Below are 12,908 nucleotides of genomic sequence, written 5' to 3' on the forward strand. Positions count from 1 at the left end.
TGGTACAAACATCAGCTTTAGTTGAGCTAAAAAAAAAACTTAATGGGTGAGGTCCTTGGATTGGAGATCTTTCTATCGGACATCTAGCTTTCACTGAGAAAATTAGTCATCACTTTGTGGTGGTAATATGGAAAAAATCCATCTGTCATACAAGAAATATGTTATCGAGTTCTTCAAGCTATGATAGCATCCATATCAAAAGCATGTCCAGTAAATTAGATTTGTTACTTGTTTTTCAACAAAATGAACAGAATCTAGAGTCCGAAATTTCTACGATCATAAATCAGAAATAGAAATCTACTAATGGTTAGATTGTTCTTGACGTGCATTTACTACTGAACCTTCAGAAGACAATATTCATACATTATGCTGATTTATTGTTTCCAATTTATTAGAGTGAGGACCGGAAGATAAAGACATTCACGTTTGGTATTATGAATGGTGTAAACAGCAAAGGTAGCCCATACAGAGAATGGATAGACGATATAAAGGATTGGTGTGGAAACTGTACAGAAACTGTGACACTGTGCACTGGACAAAGAAAGGTGGAAGAAGATAGTGAAGGAGGCATCGGACACCAACGGGCAGTGAGCCCATGGTTCGTGATAATGATGATGACAGTATGGTTGCTTACTGGAGACTACTAATTTTACCTTTGCATATATAATCTTTCTCTCTAAGCTGTTAATATCGGGAATAAATGAAAATTTTATTTATTGGTATAACATTAAAAGATCTTCGAAACTATTTGTGGCCATTGCTTGCAGGTGTGGATTCAAAAAAAACTCTGAAACACAGTTTGCTTTATCCTAAGAGTCGCCATTATACTAGTGAGGCAACATATGTATATAATGAGCAAGACTGTTACGGAAACTCTTGCAGACTTCGAAACAGTTGTTTTTTATTAGGACAAATGTCACTTTTTTTTGGTTTTTTTAATCATTTTTAAAAGTGCAAAGATCATTTATAATAACTGTACGGTGTTCACACAGTGAAGACTAGATTGCCTTTAAAGTGTGCTTCAAACACCCACACTTGTTAGTGCTTTCTCGTCATTTTGTTTGTTTACTAATCTTACACTATTAAAATGTACTAAAGAGATTCTAAAATTCATCAAAGAGAATAACTGGATCTCTCTCTGTGGTATGTTTGTTTAAGATCTGTGTTGATTCTATGTTATCCAAAGTAGACCGATCATTGTGTGGGAAATGTTCTGTAACCTTCTCATTTTACAGCTGACCACACACACACACACACACACACACACACACACACACACACACACACACACACACACACACACACACACACACACACACACACACACCAGATATCGATAGTACAAAGATTAACGACAAAATGATGTTCCAGAGATTACGGACCATTACCTTCCGAAGAATGTTAGCGCTGATGGAATGCGTGAAGTGTCATTGATAGCCTTCATTGCCTTTTACGATACTCATTCTTTGCATAGTTAGACAAGACAGCTGTGAAATGTCCTCCTGTTCTCCACTCGTGAATTATATGTCATTACCGTTTAAGTAACACGCATCTGTATGTCATGTCCATGAGAGGAAATAGAAAAGCACACTTGATCAACTTGGAAGCGTTATTAAAAGGCGTATTATTGATTATAAACTTCACCATCCTTCTCGGTGATTGATGGTAGCATAATTTACCCGAGTTGGATCTATTAATCGAGGATAAAGATAAATATCATCAACAGAAACAAGAAAGAAACCATAAATAAAATATGATAGCATGTAATTATTAATGTAGAAAAATTTTAATTTCAGCTTAATAGTATTAATTTATAAATCACAATTAAAAATCTAAATGGTACACCAATATTTTTCGCATATAATTTTGTTCCTTATAATTCGTTCATATATGTTTTTTATTGTGAAGAATTTTGTGAAGGATTCTGGATCAGAGTAGTTGTGAAGGGATTGAGATTTTAAACTGTGAATAGTGGCAAATTTGTCTTGAAGATATGCAATTTTGAATCAGTGCTCCTACCAAAATAGTTCCGAGTCATGCAGAAGTGCCGGTAAGGCTACAACTGCACGGTAAGCGTTTTTTTTTTTTTTAGGTCCACATTGACAGATACATGGACCAGCAGTCAAACGAGACAACGTTTGAGGAAGTATACCGGGAATTTATCAGACTAGGCGAACTACTCAACAAAAATTGGCCAGGAAAGGTGAAACTTTATGATACGTTTCCCCCGGCAAGTGTCACACACGTTGACGCCGAGAATATGGAAGATGTCAGAATCGACAAACCCCACTGCTTCAGATTTTCAGAAGTCTGCGTACGTAAAAAGCGGAGAACAACAAATGAACCACTCAAAGACAACACCATGGAATGGTCAAATTTTGGACTCCACTGCTTTTCCTAAAGAAACGGTACCTCGCATTATATTAAGAGAAAAATAGAGATGGGCAGCTTTAAGATCAACAATGTCCAACTGACATATTGACTATGTAAAGGCCAAAAATGTGGATGAAGGAATAAAGATATATCCTACAACGGTGACAGACTATAGGCGACTAACAAAAGAGACAATAGAGGTATACAGTACCATACCTTTTCGCTCAGATCGGAGAAAAATTTAAAAGTGGCTCTCCGTGGCGTCTGTGAAGACATTGATACAGAAGATATAGTTGCTGATCTTAACTTACAGGATCTACCTGCTGTTTAGATCAGCAGAATGTACAGATCCAAATTATTGGATCTGTACATTCTGCTGATCCACTCCGAAAAAGGGCATCTTCTGGGCAGTGCCACAGGTGTCAAAAGTTTGGCCATTAGTCAGAAATTATGTAAAACTGAATTTAAATGTTTGAAATATGGGGACAGCCAACCAACATCTGCACAAAGCCGAAAATCACGCCTGCTAAATGTGCCAACTGAGGTGACCCCATCCTTCCAACTACAAGATATGCATTCAGCACCCAAAAAATAGACGGATAGAATTAGCTAAACCGTTCTCTTCCTCTAGTATAAGAACACCTGTGACCTGGAGGCTCGTCGTCCACAGTCGGAAACCTTCAAAGATAGAGAGAACCAAAAGCAAACAAGAAGTTATGCTGACGTGGCCCGTACAAACAAATCAGCACCTACCAATCTAACAGCTGTTATTACAGCCTCTCTAGCAAACATGTTACAAGACTTCAGCTTGTCAAAACCCTTCAGCAATCTCAACTAAAAGCTTTTTACGTGAAACAGGCCATTTTCACAGCACTAATTGATGAGTAGAAACAAACTAATTCCAGCCTCTCTGCAGATCATTTCATGGAATGCAAATGGCCTAAGAAACAAAATTATGGAGCTTCAAGATTTCACTAACAGGTATCAACCAGATGTTATATTAATTAATGAATCTCACCTAAGACCCTCAGATAACCCTAAAATAAGGGGTTACCGCCTATACAGAAACCACAGATTGGTCTACAGAGGCGGTGGCACTGCCATCTTCATTAAACATTACATCAGGCACCATTCTATAAACAACCCTCCAACCACTAACCTTGAGATCACAGGCGTAGAAGTTTTCACCAACTCGGCTGGCAGACTTAAAATCTACCCAGCCTAAAAACCCTACTGCTCTTTGATCTAAATGCCATCTTATGCACCAGAGAGTCCACCATCATTGCTGGGGATTTGAACTCCAAGCACCCTGCCTGGAACTGCAGAACCACCAACAAGAATGGCTGCATCCTTTCCAACTACATAGGGTCAAACTATGTTTTTTTGGCAGGCCTCACCGAATTAACTCATCTCAGTACGTTTGGCACTGCCGACATCCTGGATATAGCTATCCTGCAAAATATTAAACTCCAATACAGCTTAAAATCATTAAACGAGTTATCATCCCATCATAACCCAATATTACTACAGATGGGAAGACAATAATAATTGTCTCCTTCCCCTCACTCCTATATATCGTGGGAAAGATATATAGGAGTGAGCACTTCCCCTTATCGGAAGTGCTCAGGGATAGTATTGGCCCTGTTCCTCACATATGTACAAAAGAATACGTAGGATCTGCAGATACTAGCCTCTTCCAACAAATTAACTCCGCTATAACGGTATCCACCTTCTACAAATCTGTCCCCAAGCCTGATCGTTTGCTTGAAGACATTATGAACTTGATCAGAGAAAACAACAGAGCCAGGAAAATATTTCGTAACACTCATGCGCTACAAGATAAAACAATTCTAAACAGACTAATTGGGACAGTGAGAGATGCACTCAAGGCTCACAGAGACCATTTATGGGAAGAAAAGTTAGCCTCTATCTCACCTACTGATCACTCTGTCTGGGGACTGCTACGAAATATCCAAAACAAAGGCAGACACAGGGGAAGATACCTTCCCCCAATACTTTCTGACCAGGGCCTTGTACACACCGATGTAGACAAGGCGGATGCCATGGCAAAATATTTGGAAGAGCATTGCAAACCTTCATATGAAAATCTTGACTTCAATGACATGTATAAAATTCACAGACGGGTCAGACACTCACTCAAACTTCCTGATACCAGTACTGACCACATTGCACCCACATCACCTGCTGAAATATATAATATTATTAAACATTTAAAGAACAAAAAAGCTCCTGGATCAACAGCATTTTCAAACAGAGTGATCAAGCTGCTGCCTCGGAAAGCTGTAGTGCACCTGACTAGTATAATAAATGCAATCTTAAGATTTCACTATTTTACTTCCACCTGGAAACTGACTGATGTAATCTCTATACATAAGCCAGGCAAGGACGCACACCAACCTCAAAATTATCGCCCAATCACTCTTATCTCCAACCTGGGTATTGCGGAGAAGATCATCCTCTCATTACTCCAAGCCTCAGTAAATATCCTTCCTAAAAAACTAAAAAACCTTCCTAAAATACACGGGAGCTGTTTTTATTGACCTATCCAAAGCATTTGACAAAATATGGCACTTCAGACTGCTACACAGACTTATCTCAGCCCGTATCTTACTGAAAATGGTACATTTGATCAGATCATATTTTCAAAACAGAACCATTGAAGTTGAGATCAATGGTACTACCTCATCTCAGCGCCATATCTTGGCCGGAGTACCGCAGGGATCCCAAATGGCTCCATTGCTATTCTCTATATACATGTCAGATATCCCGCCAACCCAATCTCATCCATCATGACCCTATATGCGGATGACACAGCACTGTTAGCCAGGTCTCTTCGACCCCATTTCATTACCAGAAAGCTTCAAGAAAACCTTCTAAAATTAGACAGATGGTTCTCTGAATGGAGACTAGAAGTGATCCCACAGAAAAGCTCAGCTATTCTCTTCACGAAAAGGCCGACATCACCTCCTGTAAAACGACATCCTGTAGGAGACGTTTTACTATTCAATACTAAAATCCCTAGGCAGACAGAAACAAAATACGTTGGAGTCGTCCTCGACAAAAAATTAACTTTTAACCAACACATCAAGGCTACGTGTGCAACGGCATCTAAAGCCATCGCCCTGATCTAACCCTTAATTAACAGGAACAGTAAGCTAAACGTCAGAATCAAATTGCTTTGATTCCAGCTGATGATTCGTTCTATACTCACTTACGCCTCTCCAGACTGGAGCCGCCCCTCCATTACAAACATTATCAAACTGCAACGTGTGCAAAACAAGCGCTCGCGAATGATTCTAAACGCCCCATGGTTCGCCAGAAACAATCATTTTCATCGAGATACAAATGTTCGTTATATTTTCTCTTTCTTACAGTCTTTAGCAGCAAAGTTCTTTCTAAAGACATCCATACACTCTAGCGATCTGGTTCGACAAGCTGTGGCATACGAGGCAACAGATATATTCAAATACAAAAAAAAACAAAAGCCATTTTAATTTCCTGTAGCGATGCATAATCTCCATGCCTATCCAGGGCGAGCAAACTGCTCATAAAACTTTACTCTCACTGTAGCCGTAACAGATAGCGAGGGAATAAGAAAAGCTTATTGCTTCACCCCTAAAGTCATTAATGTCATTTGTCCTTTGTTTTTTATTATACGTCACTTAATAATTACAGGTATGTATTATTATGTTACTGTTCCATGGTACTGCATAATTTCTTTTGATTATGATTCTGTAAAATAAACTTAAATAACATTATATTATTGAAATTATTGAGAACAGAGTATAATTTGTTCGGCAGTATTTTATGGTTAAGGATGCCGAAAAATATATTCATAAATAGTAAATTGGCTTTTATTGCTAATCGAAAGAGAGAGCGGGATGTTATTTTCGGATAGATAGTTTTGTAATATGGTATATATACTATTTTTTCAATTAATTTTAGAGACTTGCAGTTTGGTACTGCGTGCGTAGTATTACATATCATTTTTGTTATCCTCTGTGTAGACATGGGTTACTATTGAGGTTTTTAATTGACTGAAAACGACCTGTATCGGATACCATGGTAACATATTCGGAAGATACTAAATAAAACTGTTCAACATGCGATGTGTTAAAGGGACCTACAATTTTTTATTGATATCTGGAGACTGTGCTCTCTTCGGGTTTAGCCACCAGAGAGAATCTTTCAGTTTCATTTTGGTGTGAAAAATTTTAAGATTGGCTTTTTGATATTGCGCGTGAATGAAAAACTATTTCTTTGATGGTTGAAAGATTTTGTTTGCTTTTTTCTTCATGTCTTGACCTGAAGAAAAATCTGAAAAAAAATCTGTTGTCCGTGCAGGATTTGGGTGGTAATCAACCTCAGAGACCACTAGGGAGTCAAGGCATCATTGAGGGAGGCTACGCATCATCCATACCAGCTCTCGTACCTTCTTTTTAACTAATGTTTACTAGATGGAAAAGTTTCCTGAAAAGCAACGGGAGCTACATCTGGTATTTATTGATCTGGAGAATGCTTATGATAGAGTGCCAAGGTAAGAAGTCCGGAGGTGTTTGAGGGAGAAGAAGGTACTGGAAAAATATGTCAGGTTGGAGCAGGAGATGAACAGAAATGTGAAGACAAGAGTTCGGACCTGCCTGGGAGAGACAGAAAGTTTTCCAGTGACAGTTGGCTTGCATCAAGGGTCAGCATTAAGTCCGTTCCTGTTTAATATTGTGATGAAGGCGGTGACGGAGGAGGTGAGAGAAGATGCGCCTTGGACAATATTGTATGCAGATGACATCGTGCTGTGTGCAGAATTAAGAGAAGAATTGACAGCTAAACTGGAAAGTTGGAAGAAAATACTGGAAGAGAGAGATGTATGAGACTGAGCAGAAGTAAGACAGAGTATATGTGTTGCAAAGTGGATGGCAGCCAGGAGACAGATTTAGAGCTGGAAGGAAATGTCATCAGGAAGATCAGTGACTTTAGATACTTAGGTTCAACAATGAAATAGGATGGTGAGGTTGAGAAGGAAGTGGGATGCAGGATGGAGGAACTGGAGAGAGATGGCTGGAGTGCTATGCGATAAGAGGATGCCGATCAGTCTAGAAGCAAAATCTACACGACAGTAGTGAGACCAGCTATGACGTATGCTATGAAAACTGTGACCCTGAGGAAAAATAACATCAGCAGGATGGAGGTAGCGGAGATGAGAATGCTCAGGTGGTTGTGCGATGTGACCAGAAAGGATCGTCTGAGAAATGACTATGTAAGGGGAAACGGTGAAAGTTACGAACTTAGAAGCAAAGATACAGGAAGCAAGGTTGAGATGGTTTGGTCATGTGATGAGGAGGGAGGAAGAGTATGTGGGAAGAAAGGTCATGTAGATGGATGTACAGGGGAGGAGGAAGCGCGGGCGGCCAAAGAAGAGATGGAGGGAGATGGTGGAGGAGGACTTGAGGATGAAGAACTTGGATGTGGCTACAGCCTAAGACAGGAGGTTGCGGAGGAGACTCACCACAAACAGCGACCCTACTTAAGTGGGAAAAGCTGCAGAAGAAGAAGATGCAGTCACTACTTCAACAGGCAAATTGTTCCATAACTGACGGTTGTGTTAGAGAGAAAATTCAAGCTCTCACCCGTTTTTAATAATACACAAACTCAACTTCCATTGATGCCCCTTTGTGCTCTCCTCCACCTTCTATATAACGACAAAATTAATGAAATTGACACGTATAACATGCTTTCAGAAGTTTACAGATCTTTGTCACATTACTCTGCTGTCTATCAGTGTCTGTAGCCCACATACTCCCTATCTGTCCTCATAATCTAAATTCCATGATCCTGATACCATCTTTGTTACTTTATTTTGCACCGTTTCCACAGCTTCTTCATTATCTTTAAGCCCTGATGATCAAATGTGTTCATAGTGGTCCAGATGAGTCGTATTATACCTTGCCAAGAGGCAAAATGACTTCTTTAACCCTACATTTCAATATTCGTTTCAGTACGAAACTTTCCTATGAACTCTGTCATAATAATAATAATAATAATAATAATAATAATAATAATAATCGCTGAGCGTTTGAATATGCTTCTATTTCGAGGAGAAAACCATATTAAAAAACATTCCACCATAAATTTTTCTAATAACATCATTTGCCACCTGGGGACGCCACTGTTGATTCCAGTGAATATTTTTTTCCCTTTTAAACAGTTTTTGTGATTGCAACAATATAAAATACAACAGCGAACATTTCCAAAATAATTTATTTTGTTCAAAGGACCTCTGTCTCTCTCTCTCTCTCTCTCTCTCGCTCATCATTAAAAACCTTATGGGCAATTTCAGATATAATCACGCAACTAATCAAACCATTAGTAATAAATGCATAAAGAAGAAAGAACATCTTTCACTGTAGATAATTTTCCTCCAACTTTCGTATTTATTTAACAGAGGAATGGCGAGTTCTCTCATCAACTGTTAAAACTGTTGGAAGGCGAGTTCTTCCTGAACACTTGCGACACCATCTGGAGCAAAAGAAAAATGGAAATTGTAATGGGGAATCTTTCTGCTTTAACAAGCACTTCAAAACCAGCCGCTTACGAAAAAATATTCCATCAAATAACTTCATATTTCTCTTTCCTTTCAACACACTCTTATCATAGCTAGAGAACTTATCGAGCCCGATTTCACACGCTATGAACTTCTAAAAAACTTTCAAGAAATGTTCAGAAAAGTTTTCTCTAAACATCTGCGTAGATCGATATTCACTTATGAAGTGGCTACCAAACAGAACGCAGCAAAATATTTATTTTTATTAGTATTTAGGAGAGAAAATACCTTCCTATCGTTTCGTGTCTTTTTTATGAATTACTGGCTGAATAGAGTGTTGATATAGAACTATGCGAGCGCCATCTAGGAGGGAATTACAAGAGTTAACACAAATATAAATTGACTTCGGTGGTATGAAAAGAGGGTGACAGAGAAGAGAGAGCTCTATTATTTCTATTAAAGATATCAGGAAAGTACTCATAAAATCTATAGGAGGAATGGTATAGGATGCAATAAAGAAAAAAGAGACAGAAATATAAAAATAGATTGAGAAAAGAGAGAAATCATAGTTTTGAAAGAGGGGAAATTGGTTAGCAGATTGAAGCGATGGCAACGATTATTAGAGAAAGAAAGAAAGAAAGAAAGAATATTCCTTTGAAGAACTGAAAAGTAGATCAAAATGTGGAGAGGGATAATAAATTCACAAACGAAGAGGCAGATATGCAAATACAAAGGAAATACACAAATAGAAAAGGAACAAGAACACGTAAAATAGAATGAAAAATAGAACGAGGAAAACGAATGATATAGAGTGATGTGAATTGAAAATAGAGAAAATTCAAGTATTAAAAGAAATATAAATTATTAGATAAAAAGAAAATTAAAAAGAGAGAAAGACAAAGTGAAAGATTGGAGAAAGGACCAAAACGAAGGCAAGATTTAAGTGTGTGTGTGTGTGTGTGTGTGTGTGTGTGTGTGTGTGTGTGTGTGTGTGTGTGTGTGTGTGTGTGTGTGTGTGTGTGTGTGTGTGTGTGTGTGTGTGTGTGTGTGTGTGCGTGCGTGCGTGCGCGAGAGAGAGAGAGATACAAGAAATCACATAAGGAAAAAATGAAGCGATAATATTTCATTAAGAAAAGAAGGTCAGAGTTGAGTTGGATTTACTGGAATTACGACGAACGTAATTAAAGAAACCCCCCCCCCCGTTAAGGGTCTGTGTTCCTCAAGCTATTTTGTTTTTTTCGGGATGGAAAAACCAGACATCGAGTTTTGAACGAGATCAGTTTATTCGCTTTCCCTTGAAAACGAATTTGTTCTTATAAAGGTTCTCCCTATATCCTAGGGATATTGGGAAAATATATTCAAACCCTGGTCATCATAACTAAAAGGGCAAATTTTACAGGTTTCTTTCGGGGGTAGGGGGAGATGCGCTGCGGAAACTGCGAATAAAATCGTCAAGAGACGTTAAAGATAAATGGATGCACAGAAAACGAAAAAAAAAACGAAATAAAATCTTAGAAAGACAGCCTGACAGCCTAGCTGTCCGAGTGGTTAGTATCCGCTCTCCTTCCAAAAGGCTGCGGGTTCGAATGGATGTTTATGATTGTCTGTGGAAATACTAGTGGTGGTGATCGGCGGTAGATAGCGTTGGTGTAGTTGCGGTCAGCTGGTGGATTGTGAGTGGTAGAGACAGAGTTGTATAGCAGGTACCCTCCCTCGATGAGTCTATGAACTCCGTGGAGTCCATAGACTCCATATTATTACTGTCAAATAACAATAATAATAAAAGAGAGAGAGAACGAAGAAAGTGTGAGTGGTCATAAACATGAAATGAGGTGAGTAAAGAAGATATAAAAAAGAAATGTAGGAGAAAGTTAAAAAAACAGAAAAGTGAGAGTAAGAGAGAGAGAAAGAGAGAGAGTTCAAAAAGGGAGAAAGAATAGAATATATATACAGGGTGTTCGGGATAAATTTGACAGTTTCGTAAGGAAAAAGAAAATCTTCTTTGTATCTATTAAATTTAATGAATTGACAAAAAAACATTACAGGCAGAGTTAATTACAATACTATCAACAAGATTTACTCAAAATAACCACCATTAGCATCGATCACAGCTTCAATTCTGCTTCGGAACCTCGAACAAGCTGATGCTACAGTCTCCCTGGGAAGGGCCGCAAAAACTGTTTTAATTTTATCCATTAACTGGGCTTTTGTATTACTGGAAGTGCGATTGGTGTCTTTTTCAACTGCGCCCCATACAAAATAATCCATGGGGTTAAGGTCTGGGGAGTTTGGAGGCCAAACATTTGGACTGGTGAAGTCGTAGAAATTTTCAGACAACCATTTTTGACTTTTCCCAGAGGTGTGGCAAGGGGCCGAATCCTGCTGCCATACATACGGCCTACCATTGGCTACCCTTGTTATCCAGGGCTTGACTACAGTTAGCAACTCCACGAACAAAGCCCGAATTCCAATGCCAGGGTTCTTCAACACCTGTTCCTGCAGATTTGCGAGGAATTCTGCTGTACGAACGCAATCAGATCGTCTGCTAGGGATCTTTCTTCTTGCTACATCCTCGTAGTCACCATTGCAAGTCTCTAGTTCATGCCTGATTGTTTTTACTGTATTCAGGGAGCATTGGGCAGCAGTCGAAATATCCTTATTTTGATGGCCGGCACGAATCATCATGATACAAGTTATTCTCTTCCATGATTCAGGTGGGTTCCAGCTATCCATCCTTTCTGACATCTTGTATATGAATGAAGAAGGGTCCAAACTTTTAAATGAAGAGAAGTGTGTGTTAATACATGTAACTTACGGAAAAATATAATTAATTATAAATATGTCAAATTTATCCCGAACACCCTGTATATATATATATATATATATATATATATATAGAGAGAGAGAGAGAGAGAGAGAGAGAAAGGAAAGGCATAAAATAATAAAAAAAGAAACAAATGGAAAAGTTACAGAAAAAAAGAGAAAATCGGTTTAAGAAAGAGAGAGGGGGGGGACGATAAAAATGGCGAAAATATAGAACGAAAAAGTAATAATATTTCTGTTAGAAGTGGATACAAATATAAAATGATGCCCAGAAATAAAACAAAGAAAATATCGAAAGAGGAAAGAGGAGAGAGAGAGGAGATGGAGGTGCCGATCACAGCATTGTAAAAATGTAATGGAGACAAATGCAGACTGAGATAATTGCCTAACCAGATGACTTCTGTAAACGATTCGGAGCTTGCATTTCGCTCATAAATCATTTTCCGAAAGAAATTGCTTCTTCTGTACACAATTTGGGAGTTGTGAAGGAACCTATTAAGGCGGGCTGCAATCCTTAAGATTTCGGCCGCGTAATAAATAAGAAATGCTAGCTATGAGCGGAATGGGTCTGTTTTTATCCTGCCTTCACTTGGGCCGATAAAAGTGCATTAAGAACTTGCGGAATGCTCCGAGCTTCTCCGTACAAAGACGCAATTTACGTCCGTTATTCGAGTTATTCACAACCTGGCAGTGCTTGCCACTACATGAAAAATGAGAAATTGTCGGACTATTAAGCCAAACACATGAACCATTACGATACCTGCTTTTTCATATACTGCTAGTTCATTAAGTGTAACGGAGTTTTTGAAATATTTGATACATACTGAAGCCTTTTTTAAATATTTATGAACTTCCGTAAAGCAAGCGATGGGATCTACAAAGATAATCTGCAGTTAACATCATTAGTTTTCTCTTCTAGTAGTCTTTATTGGTGCGAGGTAGATGAATTATCTCATTTGGAGAAGCATTAGGATGTTCGAACTAAAAATTCGTTTCATCTGTGAGAAATACCTGCTGTATTATACGTTAGGCCTTTTCTCTCTAAACAATGATCTATCTGTAACATTCAGTACTAGCATGGACCAATCACTTAAAGAATATATTCATTTCCAAATATGATTTCAATTATCTGGTGTACACTCAGTGGTCAAGT

The sequence above is a fragment of the Typopeltis vanoorti genome, chromosome 17 (assembly GCF_054136105.1).
Source record: "Typopeltis vanoorti isolate ZY-2024b chromosome 17, IOZ_Tvanoo_1.0, whole genome shotgun sequence".
Taxonomy (NCBI): Eukaryota; Metazoa; Arthropoda; class Arachnida; order Uropygi; family Thelyphonidae; genus Typopeltis; species Typopeltis vanoorti.